The sequence below is a fragment of the Vombatus ursinus genome, unplaced genomic scaffold, assembly GCF_900497805.2.
Source record: "Vombatus ursinus unplaced genomic scaffold, bare-nosed wombat genome assembly UNPS02014841.1, whole genome shotgun sequence".
Classification (NCBI taxonomy): Eukaryota; Metazoa; Chordata; class Mammalia; order Diprotodontia; family Vombatidae; genus Vombatus; species Vombatus ursinus.
In genome coordinates this window covers 44,378,276-44,390,435 of record NW_020954619.1, presented here as the reverse complement: position 1 = coordinate 44,390,435, position 12,160 = coordinate 44,378,276, and positions in this window count along the sequence as shown.

The following is a 12,160-nucleotide window of genomic DNA, read 5'->3' as shown; positions in this document are numbered from 1 at the left end:
AGCAGCCATGGCCCCATGCTGAGATTGGGGCTGGGAAAGAGCTTCTCTTTCACCATGGTCACCGATCTTTCCTACTGACCTTCTGAGTTGTCTTTGGCATTTGTGGGTTGAAAAGTCTGGAGACCACCACAGCTGCTTGTGATTCAGTCCCCTGAGGCCTTTTCCAGGTTCACTGAGGCCTGGTCTTTGCCTGCTTGCCCACACTGAATTGCACTGTTTTCCCAGTCCAGCATGATAGACCTTTCCAATCAACCATCAAGGTTGTCTTGAACTGGAAATTTGTTTCACTTCATCTTTTTGTGAGTTCTGTTGCTCTAGAATTTGTTTAGAGTCATTTTTTACAGGTATTTGGAGGGGTTTAGGGAGAACTCAAGCAAGTCACTGCTTTTACTACACCATCTTGGCTCCTCCCCCTTTAAATGTTTCATAGAATTCACTTATAAATCTGTCTGGCCCTTGAGATTTTTCTTAAGGAGTTCATTGATAGCTTGTTCAATTTCTTTCTCTGAAATGTGATCACTTAAGTATTTTATTTCCTCTTCTGTTAATCTAGACAATTTATATTTTTTTTGTAAATATTCATCCATTTCACAAAGATTTTCAAAAATTGGCATACAGTTGGGCAAAATAGCTCCTAATTATTGTTTTGATTTCCTCTTACTTACTGGTGAATTCACTCTTTTCTTTTTTGATGCTGGTAATTTGGTTTTCATCTTTCTTTTTTTAATCAAAGTAACTAAAGTTTTATCTATTTTATTGTTTTTTCATAAAACCAGGTAATATAATAAAAATGACAATTCCACCTAAATTACCATACCAAACTATCAAAAAATTGTTTTATAGAGCTAGAAAAAATAATAACAAAATTCATCTGGAAGAACAAAAGTTCCACAATATCAAGGGAATTAATGAAAAGAAATGCTAGGGAAGGTGCCCTAGCCATACCTGACCTTAATATATAATTATACATTATAAATATATTATATATATAATTATATATATAGTATATATTATATTATAATATATTATATACTATATAATTACAAAGCAGCAATCATCAAAATTACTTGGTACTGGCTAAAAAATGGAGTGGTGGTTCAGTGGCATAGGTTAGAGACATAAGAGACAGTAGTTAATGACTACAGTAATCTATTGTTTGATAAAACCAAAACTCCTGGGATAAGAACTCACTATTTTACAAAAACTGCTGGGAAAACTGGAAATTAGTATGGCAGAAACTAGGTATAGACGAACATTTTATACCATATATCAAAGTAAGTTAAAATGGGTACAAGATTTAGATATAAAGGCTGATTCTATATGCAAACTGGGAAAACAAGGAACAATTTACCTCTCAGATTTATGGAGAGCAGAAGAATTTATGACCAAACAACAGATAGAGAACATTATGAAATGCAAAATTGATAATTTTGATTACATTAAGTTGAAAAGTTTTTGCACAAAGATAGTGCAACCAAGATTAGAAGGGAAGCAGAAAACTGGGAAAGAATTTTTACAACCAGTGTCTCTGATAAAGGCCTCAATTCAAAAATATATGAAGAACTCGGTCAAATTTATAAGAATGCAAGTCATTCCCCAATTGATAAATGGTCAAAAGATATGAACAGGCAGTTTTCTGAGGAAGAAATTAAAGGTATTTATAGCCATATAAAAAAAATTCAAAATCACTATTTATTAGAAAAAGTGCAAATCAAAATGACTCTGATGTACCACATCACACCTATCAGATTGGCTAACATGACAAAACAGGATAATGATAAATGTTGGAGAAGATGTGGGAAAATTCGAACACTAATGCATTTCCCTCTTGGGAGGGAAAGAGAGAGGGGGGAGAAAATCTTATGGAAGAGAATGTTGAAAACTGAAAAAAATAATTAATTATTTTAAAAACATTTTTGTACATATGAGTTCTTTTCCCATTTTTATGATCTCTTTGGGTTACAGACCTAGTAATGGCAATACTGAATCTATGGGTATGCACGGTTTTATTGCCCTTTGGGAATAGTTCCAAATTATTCTCTAAAATGGCTGTATCAGTTCACAACTCCACCAACAATGCATTAGTGTTGCAATTTTCCATCTTCTCCAACAATTATCATTTACCTTTTCTGAATGTTGAAGATTTATGTGGGTTTATTTTATATCCTGAAATTTTGCTAAATTGTCATTTGTTTCACCTAGGTTTTTTTTTTTTGTGATTCTCTAGGGTTATCTAAATATACCTTCATATGGTCTACAAAGAGTGAGTTTTATTTCCGCACTGCCTATTCTTATTCCTTCATTTTTTTCTCATTGCTACAACTAGAATTTCTAGTAAAATATTTAATATTAATGGTGGAAAATGGATATTCTTGCTTCACCTCAGATCTTATTGGGTTTATCCCCATTATAGATAATGCTTATGTTTGGTTTTAGATAGGTATTGCTTATCATTTTAAGAAAAGCTCCATTTATTACTATGAATCTTAGTGTTTTTAGTAGGAATGGATGTTTGTCAAAATATTTTTTTTTCTCTACCATTTGAAACAATCATGACTTCTGTTGTTTCTGTTATTGATAGTCTCAATTATATGTTAAATGCAGCCCTGCAATCCTGGTATAAATCACAATTGATCATAGTGAATGATCTTTGAGATATACTGCTGTAATGAAAAATGCAAATTGAAGTACCTCTGTGGCTCCCCCTTACATCCACCTAGCTGGTAAAGATGAAAAAAGAGAAACTTGACAAATATGGAAAGGACACCATGTCAATGGGTATGCTAATGTACTTTTGTCGGTCTGTGAAGTGGTCCAGACACTCTGGAAAGCAATTTGGAATTAAGCTCCAAAAGTTACTAAACTGTACATATTCTTTCATTCATTAATACCACTTCTAGAATTGTACTCTCAATAAGGTCAAAGAAAGAGGCAAAGGTCCCATATGCACAAAAATATTCATTGCAGCTCTCTTCAAAGTAGGAAAAAAATCTGAAACATATGGAGGTTCCAACCAATTGGAGAAAAGCTAAAAAAATTATGGCATAAAATGTAATTGAGTGGTATATGAAAGTCGTAGAATACTATTGCGCTATAAGAAATGATGAGCAGGTGGACTTCAGAAAAACCTGGAAAGACTTATATGAACTGATGTTAAGTGAAGTGAGCAGAACCAGGAAAACGTTGTACACAGTAACAGCCACATTGTGGGATGACTGACTTTCATAGACTTTACTCTTCTGAGCGATACAATGATCCAAGACAATTCTAAAAGATTCATTATGGAAAATTCTACCAACATCCAGAGAAAGAACTATGGAATGTAAATACAGATTAAAGAATATTATTTTCACTTTTTTTTTGTTTTTTTGTTTTTCTTTCTCATGGTTTCTCCTATTGGTTCTAATTCTTTACAACATGACTAATGTGAAAATAGGTTTAATATGAACATATATGTTAAGCCTATATCAACCTACATGCCCTTTTGGGGTGGGGGGAAGAGAAAGATGGGGAGAAAATTTAGAACTCAAAATCTTATGGAAGTGAATGTTGAAAACTAAAAATAAGTAAATAAAACTATTATTAAAAATAAAAATAAAATGTAATTGAATATTATTTCTTCATAAAAAAGAAAACGGACAAATTTAGAGGAACTTGAACTGAAAAGATCTCCAACAATTGATACAGAGTAAAATGAGCAGAACAAGGGGAAAATTTTATATGATGAAAAAAATTATAAAGAAAAATAACTTTGAAGGACTACATCTCTGATTAATGAAAAACTTGTATTCCAGAGGACCAAAGATGAAGATCTTTCCCACCTCTTACCAGAAGGGTGATGTACTTAAAATGAAGATTACGAGATACATTTATTGATATAGCCAATGTGCAGTTTTGTTGTGCCTGACCATTTCATATAGATTATCTTTTGATTCATCCAGGGAAGCTCAAGAGAGATAAAATAAATGCCTATTAATAGGAAAAGCAATGAAATTAAATTTTAAAAAGTAAATGAACTTGATGTAAAATAAAATATCAGTAAAATTTGTTTTATGAAAAAAGTAATCAACCTTTCAAATACTTGAATGAATTGATCATAGAATCAGAGATCTAGAATTAAAAAGGGCCTAGCACAATTTGATTCACCTCCTCATTTTAAAGGTGAGAAACCTGAGAACTATGGAAATGAAGTGATTTGCCCAAGGTTGTACAGGAAAAAAAATGTCAGAGGTGAGAATTGAACCCACATTCTATGACTCTAAAGCCAATGCTCCTTCCACTGTTACACATTTCCTCCCTTATGCCATGCATCCCATCATGAATCTTCTTGACTCCTGGCTAAACATCTCTAGTTTTGTTTTGTTTTGTTTTGTTTTGTTTCGTTTTGTTTTGTTTTTTCAATCCCTACGTGCCATTTTCTCTAGTTTCCTCACCAGACTGATCCCTCTCTTTTAGATATATTCTAGTTTGTTGATGTCTTTCCTAAAATGTAGTTCCAGAACTTAATAGAATACAATGGATTTTGCCTGACTTGGGCAAAGTAGAAAATGATCAATTAGTTAGTCAATAAACGTGTATTAACTAACTGATCACCTTCCTCAATAAATGTTTATTGACTAACTTACAGATCACCTTCTCCATTCTGAATTATTTTTCCTCTGTTATGTAATAATTAGAATTCATAAAAGTCTCTATTGATATGGTATCTCCCAGAGAGTCTAGATCAGTGTTTTGCACATGTAGATATTCAATGATTATTCATTAAATGAAATCTATTTCTGATCACAGAGCACATGTTTTCTTGTTTCTTCCACATAAATAGCAGTAAACAAAAGGTTCTGGGAGGACAGTGGTGGAAATGGGAATTATTTACTAGAGCAACCTTGACTGTCAGGTCCTTTGAGTGATTATTTACACACTCATTTGCATGGATCTGCATAAATCATGATGCCATCTGTACTCTTCTTCTGTGATTAAATTTAACACAGTAAAATAACTTTGCTATTGCAAAAGTTGTCATGTTTGATGTCTTCTCTATCATTTTTGATCACTCCCTGTCTCAGCCTCCCAGGTCCTTTACAGGCTGTCAACCCAGAGCCACTGACTAAACCATTTTGGTCACAGACCTCTCTTTAACTACTTATTTCCATAGTAACAATAAAAATACACACATTTTTAAAAGAATTTTTTAAAAAAATGTTTGGACCCTCCCACTCACTGAAAATATGTGGTTTGGTGGGTCTGTTTCTCTTGGCTGGTAAAGAAGACATGAAAACTCTGTTGTATTTCAATTGAAATGCTGTGTTTCCATAGCCACCTCTTTGCTTATTTTAAGTTTATGTATTAGGCAATAACTGTACCGACCAGACTGAATCAACTGGGGACATGCTGGGCCATCAATACAAAACAAAAGCAAGCAAAGGAAGCAGCCAAGATTTGGTGAAATGAGTTAAGTCACACAAAAACCGATTTCTTGAACATACCCATCCTTCCAGTGCTAGACCCAGAGTCAAGAAGGACCAGTTTTAAATCCCACTGCTGATATTTCCTAGTCAAATGAACATGGACAAATCATTTAATTCTTCTATGCCTCAGTTTCTTTGTCTGCTAAAATTAAGATAATAATTCTCATATTCCCTCACAGAATCATTATGAAGCCAACATAAGACATATCCAAAGAACTTTGCAAACTTTAATGAGTTGTATAAATGTTAGTTGTTATTATCATCCCACTTTCCTCATCTTTTCTGTTTGAGTTCAGATATAAATAGTCTTGAGACAGGTCTCCATACTGGTTTTGTTTTTTTTTTTCAATAGAAGGTTCTTAAGATTATTGCACGGGTGCATAAAATAAATGAACTCTAGAGATATTGACAACCTATCCAAACTTATTCCTCTATAAGAAACATATACCCAGCCAGCCATATCCTCCTCCTCCATCCCAGTGATTCTGAAGCCCTGGCCGTCATTATTCAAATGCCATTTACTACATAACACTGCCAACTCCCTGATTCCTATTCCTTTCAATCTGACACTTCCTGCTAACAATGTTCCATAGGTAAAAGCTTGTTTTAATCTTAATTTATTTTTCTTTCCTGTTTTTTTTTTCCCCATCTTTTGGATCTCACTAAGAAATGGCTAACTACTGATGACATAGTCTTCCTTTCACTCACTCTGTCTGACTCAATGATCAAAGAAGGGGAATCAAAATGTTTCTTGATCCCCACTGTTACTTCCAAGATCATCTTCTACCTCCATCACTCATTGACCTCTTGTGCTTTGAAGTTAATTCAATGCATATTTACTACCCTATCAGAATTCTGGTACCTGTTGCCTATTAACCTACAAGACACTATCCTTCTTTCTATAATGAGTTCAATGATTATATCTCCTCTCCCTTATACCCTTATACCAGAGGACTTCAAGATACATACTTATACTGCCTGGAATACCTTTCAGTTTTTCAGCTTGTACATTTGGCATGACCTTCTTCTCTACCCAACCTTAGCTACACATGAAGATTGCCATACGCTTGCCAAAACCCACAAACAAAACTTTCATGTTCTTTTTTTTATTTAGCATTTTATTTTCTCCCAGTTACATGTAAAAACAATTTTAACATTGCTTTAAAACTTTGAGTTCCAAATTCTCTCTTTTCCTCCATCCCCAACCCAACCCCTCATTGAGAAGGTAAGCAATTTGATATAGGTTATATATGTGTAGTTATGTAACACATTTCCATAATAGTCATTTTGTGAAAGAAAACATAAACAAGAAAAAAAAAACCTCAAGAAAAATTAAGGAAAAATAAAGAAAGTAAAAAAGAAGTATGCTTCAATCTGTATTCACACATCATCAGTTCTTTCTCTGGGGGTGGATAACATTTTTCATCATAAGTCCTTCAGAATTGTCTTGGATCATTGTATTGCTGAAAATAGCTAAGTCATTCACAGCTATTCATCTTACAATTTGCTGTTTATTTTGTACACAGTACATTTCACTTTACATCAGCCAATGTAAACCTTTTCAGGTTTTTCTAAGACCATCCTGCCCATCATTTCTTATAGTACAATAGTATTGCATAATAATCACATAACACAACTTGTTCAGCCTTTCCCCAATTAATGGACATCCCTTCAACTTCTAATTATTTACCCCCAGAAAAGAGATACTATAAATATTGTTGCACATATAGGTCATTTTCCTTTTTGTTTTTTGTATCTGTTTTTGGATACAGACCCAGTAGTGGTACCACTAGGTCAAAAGGTATGCATGGTTTTACAGCCATTTGGGCATAGTTACAAATTGGTCTACACAATGGTTAAATCACTTCACAACTCCACCAGTAGTGCATTAAAGTCTCATTTCTCCCACATCCCCACCATTTCTCATTTACCTTTTCTGTCCTATTAGCAAATCTAAATATAATACCTCAGAATTATTTTAATTTTCATTTCTCCAGTCAATAGTGAGTTAGAGTATTTTTTTTTCATATGGCTATGAATAGCTTTGATTACTTCATCTGATAACTGATTATATATTTTGATCATTTTTCATTAAGGAATTGCTCTTATTTTTATAAATTTGACTCAGCCCTCTCTATGTTTGAGAAATGAGTCCTTTTTATCAGAGAAACTTACTTCAATTTTTTTTCACAATTACTATTGGTAACTGTATTTCCCTCCATCCTATCCCCACATTTATTCTATTCTCATTCTCTTTTCACCCTGTCCCTCCTCAGAAGTGTTTTGCTTTACTGACTACTCCCTCCCACAATCTGCCCTCCCATTTCTCTTATTCCTTTCCCTCCTAATTTTCTTTAGGATAAGTAATAAATATTTCTATATCCAAATGAATGTGTATGTCATTCTCTCTTTGAGCCAATTCTGATGAGAGTAAGATTCACTCACTTATCCTCACTCCCTCCACATCCCCTCCACTGTAAAAGCTTTTTCTTGCCTCTTCTATGTGAGATAATTTACCCCATTCTACTACTCTCTTTCTCTTTCTCCCAGGACATTCCTTTCTCAACCCTTAATTATATTTTTATATATATATCATCCCTTCAACTCTGTCTACATATACTCTTTCTAACTACCCTAATAATGGGAAAAGCCTTATGAGTTACACGTATCATCTTCCCATGCAGGAATGCAAACCGTTCAACCTTAATAAGTCCGTTATGATTTCTCTTTCCTGTTTACTTCTTCATGTTTCTCTTCAGTCTTGTATTTGAAAATCAAATTTGCTATTCAGCTCTGGTCTTTTCATCAAGAATGTTTTAAAGTCCTCTATTTCATTGAATGATCATTTTGCCCTAGAAGGGTTATACTCAGTTTTGCTGGGTAGGCGATTCTTGGCTGTAATCCTATCTCCTTTGCCCTCCAGAATATCATGTTCCAAGCCCTCTAGTCTCTTAATTTAGAAGCTGCTAAATCTTGTGTTATCCTGATTGTGTTTCCACAATGCTTGAATTGTTTCTTTCTTGCTGCTTGCAATGTTTTCTTTTTGACCTGGGAACTCTGGAATTTGGCTATAATGTTCCTGGCAGTTTTCATTTTAGGATCTCTTTTAGGAGGTGAATGGTGGATTCTTTCAATTTCTATTTTATACTCTAGTTTTATAATATCAGGGTAATTTTCCTTGATAATTTCTTGAAAGATGATGTCTTGGCTCTTTTTTTGATCATGGTTTTTAAGTAGTCCAATAATTTTTAAATTATCCCTCCTGGATCTATTTTCCAGGTTAGTTGTTTTTCCAATGAGATATTTCATATTGTCTTCAATTTTTTTTCATTCTTTTGATTTTGTTTTATTGTTTATTGATTTCTCATAAAGTTATTAGCTTCCATTTGCTCCATTCTAATTTTTAAGGAATTATTTTTTTTCAGTAAGCTTTTGGACCTCCTTTTTCATTTGGCCAATTCTGATTTTTTTTTGCCTTTTGGTGAGGCAATTGGAGTTAAGTGACTTGCCTAGGGTCACACAGCTTGTAAGTGTCAAGTTTCAGAGTCCAGATTTGAACTCAGTTCCATCTGTCTTTAATACTGGAACTCAATCCACTGCACCACCTAGTTGTCCCCAGTTCTACTTTTTAAGGCATTCTTCTCCTCACTGACTTTAAGGACCTCTTTTGCCATTGGGCCTAATATGCTTTTTCAGGTGTTATTTTCTTCAATATTTTTGGGGGTCTCTTTTACCAAGCTATTGACTCATTTTTCATGATTTTCTTGCATCACTCTCATTTCTCTTCCCTATTTTTCCTCTACCTCTCTTACTTGATTTTCAAAATCCTTTGTGAGCCTTTCCATGGGCTGAGACCAATTCATATTTTTCTTGGATGCTTTGGGTGGAGGAACTTTGACTTTATTGTCTTCTGAATGTGTGTTTTGACCTTCTTTGTCACCATAATAACTTTCAATAGTCAGAGGGTTTTTTTTTTTCATTGTTTGTTCATTTTCCCAGCCTATTGGTTGACTTTTAACTCTTTGTTAAAGTAAGGCTCTGCTTCCAGGGTGGAAGGTGCACTGTCCCAAGCTTCAGGAGTTTTGTGCAGCTGTTTTCAGAGATACATCTAGGGACCAGTAAATTTTCAGTTCTTCCAAGATGATATGATCTAAGGAGAGGTGTTTACTTGTGGCCTGTGCTCTGGTCTGTGAGTAATCACAAGCACTTTTTTCTGCCCTGAAACTGTGAGGAGCCCCCTCCCCCTCCACTGCTACTACAAACTCTGCTATACTAGGGCTGGGGCTGTGCTAGTGCAGCCTGTGCTGGGAGATGTTCCACTCTCATCCAGTTACAGCAGCCCCCTCTTGCTGACTTTCAAAGTTGTCTTTGGCATCCGTGGGCTGAGACATCTGGAAATTAACACTGTTGCCACTGATTCAGTTCCCCAAGGTCTGCTCAGGGATTACTGGGGCCAGGTCTGTGATGGTATGGCCTGCACTGGACTGTGCTCCTCTTTCACCCTCATGCAACAGACCTTTCCTGCCAACCATTAAAGTTATCTTGGACTGAAAATTTGTTTCACTCCATCTTTTTGTGGATTCTGCAGCTCTAGAATTTGTTTAGAGTAATTTTTGAAGGTATTTGGAGGAGTCTTGGGGACAGCTCAAGTGATCTCCTGCCTTTTCTCTGCCATCTTGCCTCTGCCTCCAACTTTCATGTTCTTGAACTTTGAAGTTCCCTTATGTAATCATATTCTGTTATCATTTCTCTTCCTTTACCTTGCAACCTCAAGTCTTGATCTTCATCTTCACTGTGATCTCCAAACTTTTGACTCTTAAATTCTTTCCCAAGCAATCACCTCTGCATTGCCTATGCTATCCTTTTTTTTACTATCTTGACCCTTTGGTGAACCAGTTCAATTTCACACTGTCCTCTCTCTAGTCCTTTGTTTCCTTATCTTATCACCATGCTTGCCCTGTCAAGCCTCAGCATTAGTTTACTTCCACTATCCATTGCCTTCACTCCTACTCATGTGCTGCTCCATAAAGCTAGAGAAAATTACAAAACTCTGCTAAATCTACTACAGGGTTATGTTACATGATCTCAACTAGGCCATCACTGCAATAATACAATTGTTTTACACCTCTCTAATCAACTTACTTTCCCTCTCACCATAATGTTTTGCCCCCAGTCTTTTCACACTTCCCAAACTTTTACCATGTTCCCTTTTCTCTCAGCTGAGAACCCTCTCTTCTCTCCTATTCCTCATCCCATATCACCCAGACACCTTCTGCCACTCCTCTCTCATCTCTGTCTCACATCAATAGGTAGCCTCTTCTTGCCAAGAAAAACCTTTTTATATACCTGTATCATCCCATTCTACCTTGTCTTTAAATAATTGCATACTTATTCATCCTCACTCTCTCACTTATCTTTAATGTCTCCCTGACTCCTGGCTCTTTCCCTAATGCCTAAAAACACATTCATTTTTCCCATTCTCAAAAAACCCTCACTTTCTTCTAGCTATCATTCTATATCTCTCCTCCCTTTTGTGGCTGAACTTCTTAAGAAAACTGTTGATGACAGATGCCTCCACTTCCTTTTTCTTACTCCTTAATTCTTTACAGTTTGGCTTCCTACGTCATCATTCATCTGAAACTGCTCTCTTCAGAGTTACCAATGATTTCTTAATTGACAAATTTAATGACCTTTTCTCAGTCCTCATCTTTTCTGACCTCTATACATCTTTTGGCATTGTCAATCTCTCTCTTCTCCTTGATATTCTCTTCTCTCAATTTTCTTTACACTTCTCTCTTCTGGTTTTCCTTCTACCTATTTGAATCTTTCTTCTCAGTCTCCTCTCCTAGATCTTCATCTAGGACATGCCCACTAATTGTGGGTATCTCCCAACTTTCCATTCTGGGCTCTTCTCCCTTTATACTATTTTATTTGGTGATTGTGTTGCTTCCCATGGATTCAAGTATCATCTCTATGCTAACGATTTGAAGGTGTACTTATCCAGTTCTAAAATCTCTTCTAACCTTCAGACTTGCATCTGCATCTGCCTATTTGTCAGCTTGAACCTGTAGACATCTTAAACTCAACATATTCAAAACTGAGCTCACAATTTTCATCCTCAACCCTCCTCTCTTCTTAACTTCCCTATTTCTCTGGAGGGCATCACCAACTTCCCAATCATAGAAGCTAACAACCTAGATGCCATCCTTATCTCCTCATTCTCTCTCACTCTTTGCATCTAATCCATTGATAATTCCTATGAATTTTACACACATACATGTATATATATATGCATTTATATGTATATATACATACATATGCACATATGTGCATATATACACAAATAAAACATATGTATATACCCACATGTACATATACATGTTTATACATATGTGTATATATACGTATATAGAGATACACATCTATACAGAGATATATACATCCATATAACTATTTTTGTATATATGTTATCTATCTATTTATCTATCATTGTGTTGCAGCTGAATATCCTTCTGGAAATAATCAAAGGAAATGAGTATATGAATCTACTTGTCCAAGTGATTACTTTAAGACTGATAATGGTCTCTATTAATGAAAATTATGGGAGAAGATTGGATGGTTGACTGTAATTGCTTGCATTCTCTTTTTATATAATTTATATTTGCTTATCTGTGTACAATCTGTTCCCCTGCCCT